Source organism: Chrysemys picta, chromosome 5 (assembly GCF_011386835.1).
Source record: "Chrysemys picta bellii isolate R12L10 chromosome 5, ASM1138683v2, whole genome shotgun sequence".
NCBI classification, from domain to species: domain Eukaryota; kingdom Metazoa; phylum Chordata; order Testudines; family Emydidae; genus Chrysemys; species Chrysemys picta.
In genome coordinates, this window is record NC_088795.1 from 68,311,663 (window position 1) to 68,324,303 (window position 12,641).

Genomic DNA, 12,641 nt, shown 5'->3' on the forward strand with positions numbered 1-12,641 from the left:
ATTCAAGGATGCTGATAAATTGGACAGGTTTCATAGAAGAGCCACGAGAATGATAGATTATAAAAAAGATTTTAAAAGATCTAATAGTGATAATATCACTAATTATAATGATATAATGATATAAAGAGCTCAATCTATTAAACTTAACAAAGAGAAAGTTAAGGGGTGACTCTGAAAATCTTTAGAATTTGAGTGGAAGGGATCACTAATAGGAGAGTAATTCAGTATTCATGCCAATTCAGTCGATGATCACTCAAGCAATGGTATCCCCAGACACTGGTTTGAAAGCACTAACTCATTTTCATAGGACACCAAACTGCCATGAGATACTTTCAGTCCCTGACAATCTGCATTAAAGTCCAGCAAGCTCTTTATCTCATTTCCCCATCTAGTCCTCTACCATTATTGTCTATCTCTGTATAAGAAAACACTCTGCTTCTGACACACCATTAACTAAGTAAGCCAGAATTTGGAAAATTCAGAGATGGCCAATGTATTATAAATTATGAGAGTGGCCTTTAACACAGTAATTCTTCACTCCCTCATGTCAAGCCTGAACCCACAATGTACCAAGTGCTTGATCAGACTCCTACACTTTTTTCCCCTCACGTGTGACAATTTTATTAGCCAAAATAAATAAATAAGCAAGCTTCTTTACAGGAAAATCTTTGATGTAATCTAACCCCTAAAAATATATAGATGAATGCTTTTTCTATTAATGTTGTTCTCATGCTTTCCAGACATGGAATGCCACCAACAGGAAGAGAAAAGGAAAAAGAGAAAGTTCAACAAGAAAAAGACAATACATGCAAGTGTGGTTGAAGTGATTTAGGACAAGTACTTCTCAGACCCATTGCTGGAAATACTTCTGATAAAGGTAGATGTGGAAGCGGGGCACCTGGAGACAGTGAAATAAAGGATGTGATTGAGAGAGGAAGGAGCTGTTCATTGATCAAATGGAATCCAGACATGACAATAATAATAGTTAATGAACCGTGACCTATGAAGCGGCTTCAGCACCTTTTTTATAACCCCACTTCATGGCCTTAATAATAATAAAACCATCAGGGCTTTTTACAGACCACATCTCCTCTGGCTTCTGAAGGGAGAAATCTTTAACTGCAGAAGGTACATTTGATTCCTTCCCATTTTTTCATTTTTTATGACTATTATGTTTAGAGTATATTTCATTGTAATGTGTTCACTTTTATATCTATAATATGCACAGAAAAGAGCAGAATTCCATATCTCTAATGGATTTTGTATAGCGTTATTTCAGAAATTAAATATTTAATTTATATTTATTTTAAGTAGCAGCTGAAGCTGACTGAAGAGTAGTAAGCAAATCCTTTTAAAAAAAACTTCTCTTCAGTGAAATGTCTGGTCTTAACACAAGGTACTACTTTTGATTTCAGATAACTTGTAAGTTTACATTGAAAAAAATATGAAGCTGATTTGTTGCTTGTGAAAGATGCCTGACTAACAAGCCTGGAGAATGATGTCTTCTGTTTATCCATAGAACAGGTATAGCTAATGCAGCAATAAAACCTTCCCCAAACTGGGCGTGACCCATGACTGTACCTCAACCCTGACCTGGGAGGAACAGTTCTGGAAGGGCAATTCAGTCTCCGTATCCATTCAGTATTGAGTCCTTTTGCTGAGAGTCCCAGATAATGTCAACTGTGATGGTGGAAACTGGACTGATGATAGCAACATGCATACAGGCCACTGAAGAGTTTTTAGATGTTAATAACTTTTTCTTAGTACCAACCTGGATTAGATCAGCATTTACAGTGAAAGGTTCTGTATTACATTACCAGTTCCCTGAACCACACAGCACTAAAGTTTATATTTTACACTGAATTCACATTCAATTAAAGGAATTTCTAATATAATCTATACTTAAATATACTGAGCTGAAATCAGAACATTTCACCCCATCTTTCAAGATACCATAGCATTAATATGGTGTCCAACACAGAGACAAATAAACTGGCCTAGTTGCACCCCAGAGTATAAAATCATAAATTGGCCTAAACAGTATCCAAGCCCTGAAACTGTCAGTGTATTTCAGGGGAATGCCCACATGCTCAGGGTCTAACTGATCAGGGTTGGGAAGTAATCTTCCCCTGGGTCAGATTGGCAGAGACTCTGGGGTTTCTTTGCCTTCATCTGCAGTATGGGGCATGGGTCACTTGCAGGTTTGAACTAGTGTAAATGGTAAATTCTCTGTAACTTGAAGTCTTTAAACAATGATTTGAGGACTTCAGTAACTCAGCCATAGGTTAGGGTCTATTACAGGAGTGGGTGGGTGAGATTCTGTGGCCTGCAATGTGCAGGTCAGACTAGATGATTACAATGGTCCCTTCTGACCTTAAAATCTATGAGGGGCCTACACCCATGAGGCAGCTGAGGCTGTCCCAAATTCCCTATTTTATATCCGTACCCTCTCTTCACCATTTTTTTCTAGCTAAAGGGGACTGAACAGACCTCCATTCAAAGTCTGTTAACATTATGCCTTAACTATTGGAGCATAAGCATCCTCATCTTTAATAAGGAATGGAGACAGATTAATTTGACTCTCTCCCCTCCCCACCACACCCATCCTCTCTTCCATCCAGCATCTATTAGTCTCCCTGCCAAAGGCCATCAGAATATGCTGTCCTCCCTCCCTATCCACTCAAGCAAGCCAAAAAAACAAACAAACCCAAGAATTCCCTGTCCATGAGAAGCCAAATCCCCTCTCTCCTCCCAGCCCAACAGCTTCACTGAACCCCTCAAAAATTGACCATTCCCTAAACTGTTAAACCCCTGGGGATTAATCAGTACGCTAAGGGTTAATCAACTGGCAACACTCCCAGTCGGGAGAGTGAAAGACCAAGATGATACATTAACCAAGGCTAGGTCTACACTAGAAATATTTGCTGGTATGACAATATTGGTTCAATGTGTGATTTTTTATTTTTAGGGGGGAAGGCATATACAGGATACACCAGCAAACATTGTCTAGTGTAGACCTGGCCCAGTGTCCCACCAGGTAAGGCAAAGCACTCATCACTAATACATGAATTTAGCCCTGACCTTTCCATATACCAAATTGAAACAGGACCCTTCATGGTCCATCTCCGTTAATATACCTTCCTCTGAGTTTATTTCCTCTCTTACAGTGAAGTTACTTTTCACTAAACAAGGGACAGTTCTGTCCTATGCACTTAAGGGATGGGCAAACCAGTGTGACTAAATTTAAAGCCAACTCAAATCTCAGTCCAAGGAAGTTTACAATTCGTATACAGTGACAGATGCTTCTATACTAACTAGTTTGGGCCAAAAGAAATATAGAAATCCCATTAAAAAAATATTCTCTCAGTACATGTGAGCTGCACAGAAACACGAGTGTCCACCCACTTTATAGTCTTAGGGTCTATTTCCTTACAATGCATGTAATGGACTACTTTCATGTTATGCTAAAGAGGACAGCATCACTATTAAAAAATTCTCAGATAGGAAAAGGATTCCCTCAAGGAAATTAAGAAAAGATTATAGAAGAAGAGCGAAGGAAACAAAAACATTGTATTCTAGTTGTGTACACATTTTGATTCAATAGGCTGAGGCCAAAGGAATGCTATTTGTCATTTCTCCAAATATTGATTAACACATTAAAGAGCAAAGCACTTCATTTTACTTCCTACCTGGTGGACATAAAAGATTCAGACAACATTTAAATGACGTGGTATTAAAAATACCTGAGCCCCATCTCCACAATCACTTAGCTCATTGTTACCACCAGTGCAGCTGCGGTATTGCCGTACCATGGGTTTTAATTTTCTAGAGCAAACAAGGCCTTAGCGATCTCCAAGCAAAAAACAATCAGGTGAAGTCAGTATGTCGGGGAAAAGACAAATGGGAGGTTTAAGAAAATACATTTCAAAATATGTAGCATCATTTGGAAATCTCTTCTACTTACTTACACCAAAACTGTTTTTTAAAAAACAGGATTTAGAGGAGTCTGCAACATGTAAGAGTATTTAGGATTAGCAGCTCATCTCAATGTGAATAAATCATCCAGAGTCAGGACAGTAACATTTTAGAGATTCGTTATTTTTAAAATCGCCTTTAAAATGACAATAGTGCATTAGAAGGGAAAACACAATCTATGAAAGAAGGAAGAATTTCAGGAGTCACCCAAAAATATTTGCCAGAAGAAATAAATGGCTACACTTAAAATCACTCTACAGAGATTCAAATTGGAGACAGAGTGTAGCTAGCGCCTCCAACAGTTCCTCCAAGAACATTTGAAGTCTCCAGAATAGTAGAGGTATTCTTGAGAAAAGTGTTCTACTAAATGTTTGTGTTTTCAGAGACCACGGAGCCCTGGAGCGGGTAAACCTGATGGGACTTGGGGATTCACAAAACCTCTAGCACTTTTAAAAAATGTTATTAGGGTGTGATCTTTTATTAAATGTTTTTTAAATGATACTTTGAGAAAATTTAATCTACAAAGCACTTATTTTAAACAAAGGGGAAAACAGTGTTATGAAACCACAAAGATTCTTGTTTGAAATCAATTCTTGCAATGCTTCTAGCTAGCGATAAACAAGAGAAAAGCATGCAGCAGGGCCATAAAGACAAGAGAACATGCAGCACCCAAAACTCTCATTTGGCCAGATCCAAATGGAAACTATCTCAAAAGCTTCAAATTTTGTTCTAAATTTGCAGCCCAAAGTTTCCGCATGAATTCTAAATTTAAGCAAAATAAGTTATCCCATCCCATCCCGGGCCACCGCTTCCTGCAGCTCCCATTGGCCGGGAATGGCAAACCGTGGCCACTGGGAGCTGCGAACAGCCATACCTGCGGTCGCTTAGGTAAACAAAGCATCTTGTGGTCCACCAGGGGCTTACCCTGAACAAGCCACAAAACAAGTTTGGGAACCCCTGTTCTAAGATGTGAATTTAAACCACTATAGCTAAACCAGTGCAAAACCCCCTGTTGTGTACACTCTTATTTTGGTACAAGAGTGGCTTTTTTGTTCTACCCTAAATTGATTGAGAACAGAGTTAAGCTAAAATGGAAACATCCACTCTTATACTCAAATAAGAGTGTCCACACAGGGCTTTTCATTGGTTTAAAACCTGACTTAAGTTAAATCGGTCTGACTATCCTGTGCAGTCAAGGCCTGAGTGTTTCAGGCAAATACTGCCAGGTATTACTGCAGAGGGGCACAACTGTGACCCAGATTATTAGCCTGCTCCCACATATATGCATTTTAGTGCTTTGCAGTTATAAAGTACCTTGAAGATTAAAAGTGCCATGCAATCATCAAGTAATTAATCACCTAACCATTAAGAGACACAGGAAGCAACCAACCATATATTATAGCATAGAGGAAGCATATTTTATTAATGACATGGAATATTACCTTACATGATTAAAATTCTATGCTCTGTTCTATTATTAACCACAGGTCTAAATGATGATGCCAGTCAGGGCCGGCTCTGGCTTTTTTGCCGCCCCAGGCAAAAAAGCCTCCCGCCACCCCCCTCTCCGTGCCTCCCCCCCGGGGAGCGTGGTAGGGGAGGGCGCTGAGCCCGGCCAGGGCTCCGCTCTCCCCGACCGGCCAGAGCGCCACCCCCCCTCCAGGTGCCGCCCCAAGCACGTGCTTGGTAGGCTGGTGCCTGGAGCCGGCCCTGATGCCAGTGTTCCATAATGAAACAATATAATCATCTTTAACCCTGGAAAGTTCTGAGTCTATCTTGTGCTGTTGCTCCATATTGATTTTCCCCTTCCCATTAACACTATGGTTAGTTTAGATCACACATGACCAAGTTCTTCCAGATGCAGAAGGTCCAAGCAAAGACCTCCACAGTCCACAAATCCCTCTTAATCCTACTGAAGTTAGGAGGAGCTCTCCCATTGAGTTCAGTCAAAATAAGGCTTGGACCTATGGGCCCATATCTGCAGTCCTGTTGCTCATGATAGGGGAGGAGAACTGTACTTTCAGGAGTGGCTTGTAAGGTCCTTGTATGGGCCTTCTACTCTGGGGTGAATTACACCTATTTTAAATTAAATTTCCCATAACAGTGGTTACAGAGAAGGATTAATGCATTCAAAACACAAATGCTATCCAGGTAAAATAAATACTGTTTTTCCAAGATTTAGTGGCTGTTGCTTTTCAGTACTACCCAGTAAACTAATAAAATACACAATTTCTGCATACATTGCTGATTCCTTTCTTAAGTTTAAATAGTTTATTAATTGAAAATGAGAGGAAAGAATGAATATCATTAATTAACTGAAAATATAACAAATTGCAGTGAGGACAGTCTGACAAAGAAAATATGGAATTAAACTGCTAACTGTGATAACGATACTAAACAAACTAGCAAAAATTAAATAATGTATATGCACAATAAATATAAACTACTTAAGAACAAAACATAACAGGTTTAGTTTACAGCAATATGGAATGTATATATGGCAGACTATGTATTATTATCCATTTGTCTAACTGAATATGTGTTTGAATATTATAGAAGGTATTTAATAAATTGTCCAAAATTTCCTCCAGATTCTGGATTTTTTCATATCTGATAACAACATATAATATATATATTCAGGATTCATTTCTTAGCTAATGTAAATTGATGTAGTACCATGATTTTCAATAGCAGTACATCAATTTGCCCCACTGGGGATTTAGCCCTGAATTTCTAAGTAACTTCCTTATCATTTATTTTACATTATTATACTTTAGAGTTTCTTTCTTATCTTTCCCCTTTTTGCTCCTTTCTTTTTACATTGATATGGATTTTCTTTCATTCTTCCTACTTGCCTTTTTCTTCATCAGGCATTTATGATCTTGCAGCAAGAGAGTTTGCTTATCCCTGATAATCCTTTATGTTGTCATGAGCTAAATGAAACCTTGTTATGAGTTGAGTTAAAACCTCATTGATAGGTGTGAATTCACTCTTGAATTAATATGACTGTAAGGCTAATCCCCCAGCTAAGACAAAAGGAGTATGTGAACCCACTCAGGAGCTTTGGGTGAGTATTGTTTTGGGCAGGATGTATATATGAGAGAGAGAGAGAATGCTGAACAGACAAAGAAATGGGAAAGACTGAGAGACATTGTGACAGCCTGAAGGAGCAGCCAAAGCACAGTGTCTGACCCTGCCAGAATCCTGGGGAGAGGTTTTTAGGTCAGGAGTGAAAACAGAAAAGAGTGTTCTTGGTAATGTGAGAAAAAGAAGCTCTGTCCTTCTATTGGATTCCCTCTGTATTTGAAACACAGGACTTGTACATTCTGTGTAAATAAAATAAAACTGTATCAAAGAAATACCTGACTATCACCAATTTCTTTTCCTAACTGGAACAACCTACTAGACCCCAAATTTCAAAAGGGGTATTAATATTATTTCTCTCAACCAGAACAATTGGTGAGGTAGCTGTTCTTTTGATCCTTTTTTTGGTGCTTCTGAAAGATTTCAAATTAGGAGAGTGACTCTCATAGCTGTCAGTCTCAATGAAGCCAATAATCACTAGGCAGAACTACTTCATAACATTGATACGGTTCCTAGTTTGCTCTCTCTCTCTTGGATTCCTAGATCCCAACTAATCTGATAGCATCAATAAAATGCATCACACAAAGTTCATTTGCTTTTGGTATTTAGGGTATTATTGTGTACAACTGAATTAAGTACCCCTTACTTTCCAAAAGGAAAGTGACAATGAATTAAAGTGGAATGAATACAGCTGAACTCTGATATTATGCAATGACAGTTATGGTAGCACCTCTCCATAATCCACTTCTGCCACTACTGAAAATAGTCTACTGGTGGTTGGTTCCCACTTAATTCCAAAGTGGTTCATAACCCTAGCATGAAACTGCCAATGTGACCAAGCAACATGAATGGATATGACAGAGTACTGTACCATTCTTCATACTTACCCTGTATAGTTAGTAATAGATTTATAATGTCTCAGACTAGGAACACAAACAGGGAGATCTTGTTTGGGGAACTCTTTCCTTGATTAATTGACAATCGCTACACTATACCTACGGCAGGTAACAGACCATCTTTATGTCTGGTAAACAGAAGACCCAAAGTATTCATAGGGAATTCCTTTGACCCCACAAGTACCATTTATGTGTATTACAGGTCATTTAATTATTTGTCTTCTCAAGCGAGACCCTTTGATGTAACAAATTCAGGATGTCAGAGCACTGGTATATAGAGAATTGATTAATTCCATCAATAGCATCTTCAAAGGTGATTTTACAAAGTAATACAGAGCCTGAGCTGAGTTCACGATTACCAGAAAGAGGTGACAAATGAAATGTAGATTTCAGAGTAGCAGCCGTGTTAGTCTGTATCCGCAAAAAGAACACAGGAGTACTTGTGGCACCTTAGAGACTAGCAAATTTATTAGAACATTGGAGTGGGCTGTAGTCCACGAAAGCTTATGCTCTAATAAATTTGTTAGTCTCTAAGGTGCCACAAGTACTCCTGTTCTTTTTATGAAATGTAGAGACAGTTTTGACTGATTCTTTCTAAGTAGACTCCCTGTGATAGTCCTGAATATGCTACTTGTTTCTTTTATTTATAATATTTCTTGAAATAGTTCGATTCCAGGAAGTTTTTAGTCTATGTCCTTGAGACTATTTTATATATAACGTGTTCATTTAAAAATATAATTGAATGGTTTGTCTGCTCTGTAATGTAACTTTTGCTCTATATTATAATGTATGTACATATTTATTATGATGTAATTGACTCAGGTAAATTTATGGGAATATCTATTTCAACTAGCCAAAGAAAGGTGCTATTTAAAAAGTCCACACTGTCTCCATAAGGAAAGGATTTAGGTCCACACCCTCTAAGGCATTTATACACCTAACTCCCATTGAAATCAAACAACTCAATACCTTTGAATATCTGGGTCTTCTCCTGAAGAAGCCAATGTTATAAATCCTCTGGCTTTCAGCAATATAGGATCAAACCCAAGTTTTGTCTATACACAAATTTACACTGGTTTAATTAATTAATAATATATCTATCTTCACAACACTCCTGTGAGGAAGGGAAATATTATTATCCCAATATTATAGATGGGCAAAGAGAGACCCAGAGAAACTAAATAACTTGCCTGAAGTCACATAGAAAGTCTGCAGCAGAGCAGAGATTAACACCCAGGTCTTCCAATGCCTAAAGTAGTGCCCTAGTCCCTGGTCCATCCTGCCGCTTAAGAAAAAGGAGAAATAAAATAAACCAATCTTAAATGAAAATAAGCATCTATACATAAACTGACTTGGTTTACATAAATAAGTTTAAATATACAGCTTTAGTTCAACAGGTTAGTGTTCAGACAAAGCCTGAATGTTTTCATTACTCCAGCTAGTCTCATATGGCTTTGTGCTAAAGAGTGAACAAATGAATAGTGTGTGTTTGCAAGCTGAGTATTTTGATAAATTGGAGCATCCAGAAGGTGTTTAAATGCAATGGGGCTGATCCCCAGCTTGTGTAAATTACACAGCTCCATTAAAGTCAATAGAACTATGACACCTTACACCAGCTGAGCCCTTAACCAGTAACAGACTATCTTTAAAAATTTCAAGCACTACCCAGAACTTTCCCAGTTGGCTCTTGATAGATTCAGTACAGTCTGTACCAAGAGCTTTCCAGATCTGCTTCTACAAAGGTTATCCACATTCCAAACACCTCAGATCCTTAGATTCTGAGGACACTACCTGCCCACCCATATCTTTCCTTAGGATCTATAAACACGTGGATACTTATATTTGATAAAGAAGAAAAAAAGTCACCTCTGCTGGACTTTGTCTCCTTCTATTATGAGGATGTGTATTGTCATTTTCTAAATTTCCCTGAGAGTTAACCTTCCATAAAGGAATGTAGACAACTGTATTCTTGGATGCATAAGAAAAAAGAGAGAGTTCCTGAGAACCACAATGACAGGAAAAAGACACCCTCATGACCCGGGAAAGCCAGTCAACCCCAGAATTGCAGATTAGTGCATTATTGAATAGGGGCAATTACTAGGACACTTTGTTTGTGGGAAAGGATATAATGGATGAGTATGATTCCATTTGGCAATCAATCATTCTTAGACTTATATAGGACATGATCTTGCAAGGTGCTGAGCACTCTGGCCTCAATCCAGCAAAGCGCATATGCACATGCTTAACTTTAAGCATGTATGTAGTCACACTGACTTCCACGGTACCATGTATATGCTTAAAGTTAAACATATGCTCAAGTTCTGTGTTGAACTGGGCTCAGCTTTGCAGGATTGAACCCCAAAGTATAAAAGTCAACCGAATGACTACGATCTTCTTGTTTCCTCTACGTTTACGTGTAACTGGTTGATATTGGAGGTGGAGATGAATGATGATTCATTTCCCGTTGTTTTCTTTATTGGGCTTTTTGTTTGTTTGTTTTGAAGACACTTTGCGTTGTACCAAAATGCTACTTACACTCATCTAAATTCAGTGGAACTGCTCAAAAGATTAAGGATTTTCAGAAACAACCCCTTAATATATCATAGGGGTATGAAATAAGAAGTGGCCCAAGACTTTTCCCAGAAGTCAAACCAAACTCTACATGAATCTTTTTAGAGGTTTGAAAAAAAAAATCTGATTTTTTTTTAAATGGATATTTCATTCTATTTCCACAACCCTTTCAACTAGATCTGGAAGCAGATATGCTGAAGTACTAAGAGGCTGTTCACATGATACTTCCAGGCCATTACTGAAGACTCTGATGTTTGGATGCTTATCTGACCCTAATCTTCCAGCCTGTTGTGACTCACGCATCATGCTCCGCATATTTGTTAAATGAATTTTAATTAGGAAACTTATTTCATTATGACCTCTTTAGCTAGAAGTGCATCATGAGAGACATCTTTAAAAGGGTGGATAGAAAAAGAGTACATTTCTTTCCTTAAAAAGAAGAACAGGAGTACTTGTGGCACCTTAGAGACTAACAAATTTATTAGAGCAAAAGCTTTCGTGGACTACAGCCCACTTCTTCGGATGCGTATAGAATGGAACTTATATTGAGGAGATATATATACACACATACAGAGAGCATAAACAGGTGGGAGTTGTCTTACCAACTCTGAGAGGCCAATTAATTAAGAGAAAAAAAAAAAACTTTTGAAGTGATAATCAAGATAGCCCAGTACAGACAGTTTGATAAGAAGTGTGAGCATACTTACAAGGGGAGATAGATTCAATGTTTGTAATGGCTCAGCTGTCACCTTCAGCCCCCAACTAAAACCTCTCCAGCGCATCATCAGAGATCTACAACCTATCCTGAAAGATGATCCTTTACTCTCACAGATCTTGGGAGACAGACCTGTCCTCGCTTACAGACAACCCCCCAACCTAAAGCAAATACTCACCAGCAACCACACATCACTGAACAAAACCACTGACCCAGGAATCTATCCTTGTAACAAACCCCGATGCCAACTCTGTCCACATATCTATTCAAGTGACATCATCATAGAACCTAATCACATCAGCCATACCATCAGGGGCTCGTTCACCTGCACATCTACCAATGTGATATATGCCATCATGTGCCAGCAATGCCCCTCTGCCATGTACATTGGCCAAACCGGACAGTCTCTACGCAAAAGAATTAATGGACACAAATCTGACATCAGGAATCAAAATACTCAAAAACCAGTGGGAGAACACTTTAACCTGTCTGGTCATTCAGTGACAGACCTGCAGATGGCTATCTTAAAACAGAAAAACTTCAAAAACAGACTCCAACGAGAGACGGCTGAGCTGGAATTGATATGCAAACTAGACACAATCAACTCCGGTTTGAATAAGGACTGGGAATGGCTGAGCCATTACAAACATTGAATCTATCTCCCCTTGTAAGTATGCTCACACTTCTTATCAAACTGTCTGTACTGGGCTATCTTGATTATCACTTCAAAAGTTTTTTTTTCTCTTAATTAATTGGCCTCTCAGAGTTGGTAAGACAACTCCCACCTGTTTATGCTCTCTATATGTGTGTATATGTATCTCCTCAATATATGTTCCATTCTATATGCATCCGAAGAAGTGGGCTGTAGTCCACGAAAGCTTATGCTCTAATAAATTTGTTAGTCTCTAAGGTGCCACAAGTACTCCTGTTCTTCTTTTTGCGGATACAGACTAACACGGCTGCTACTCTGAAACCTTTCTTTCCTTACTTATGGCAAGAAGAAATGGAAGCCAAAGGACTTTTCCTGAGGGTTAAGATAAGTATGCTGGAAAAGAAAGGATAAAACTAATAAAATAAAAAGGATAAAAACAGATGAGCTATAAAAGCTAGTTAGTGGAAACCATTGTGTTCTGGCTCTAGCCGCAGGTGGTTGAAAAGGAACTGGAGTGATGGTTGGGCCACCCCTTCCTATGTACACTTTCTACCTAGACTGAGCACAAGGAGGTGTAGGGCTGAGGCACAGACGCAGGGACACTGATGACAAAAATCTCCACTTAACAGCGCATGAACACATGCATGTACCTGAAGTGGCACACTCACAGAGACAATAACCAGGAGACAATTAACCTCATAATGCACTGAGACAATTATGCATGCAAGTGTGGGAGAAATTCCTTTCT

General features: G+C 38.6%; 1 long non-coding RNA gene across 1 annotated transcript in view; it reads left to right on the forward strand.

Annotated features, from left to right (window-relative positions):
• Positions 1–7,334, forward strand: part of LOC135983668 (uncharacterized) — a 36,133-nt gene extending 28,799 nt beyond the window's left edge. The window contains exon 2 of the long non-coding RNA XR_010601392.1: positions 741–7,334. This is a non-coding gene — a long non-coding RNA (uncharacterized LOC135983668). The remainder of the gene's footprint in view (positions 1–740) is intronic.
• Positions 7,335–12,641: the final 5,307 nt, after the last annotated feature.